The sequence below is a fragment of the Brachyhypopomus gauderio genome, chromosome 5, assembly GCF_052324685.1.
Source record: "Brachyhypopomus gauderio isolate BG-103 chromosome 5, BGAUD_0.2, whole genome shotgun sequence".
Taxonomy (NCBI): Eukaryota; Metazoa; Chordata; class Actinopteri; order Gymnotiformes; family Hypopomidae; genus Brachyhypopomus; species Brachyhypopomus gauderio.
In genome coordinates, this window is record NC_135215.1 from 32,958,049 (window position 1) to 32,958,328 (window position 280).

Consider the following 280-nt stretch of genomic DNA (forward strand, 5'->3'; position numbering starts at 1 on the left):
AGTTGGAGGTGCAGTGGGAGGCGAGCAGTGGGAGGAGTGCAGTGGGAGGTGTGCAGTGGGAGGTGCAGTGGGAGGTGCAGTGGGAGGTATACAGTGGGAGGTGCAGTGGGAGGTGTGTAGTGGGAGGTGTGCAGTTGGAGATGTGCAGTGGGAGGTGTGCAGTGGGAGGTGCAGTGGGAGGTGTGCAGTGGGCCATCCCCTCCACCTCCCAGAGGTCAGCCACACCACGGCACTGCATTTAGAGACCATGCACAGAAAAGTGTCTGAGGAAAAGGTAAAG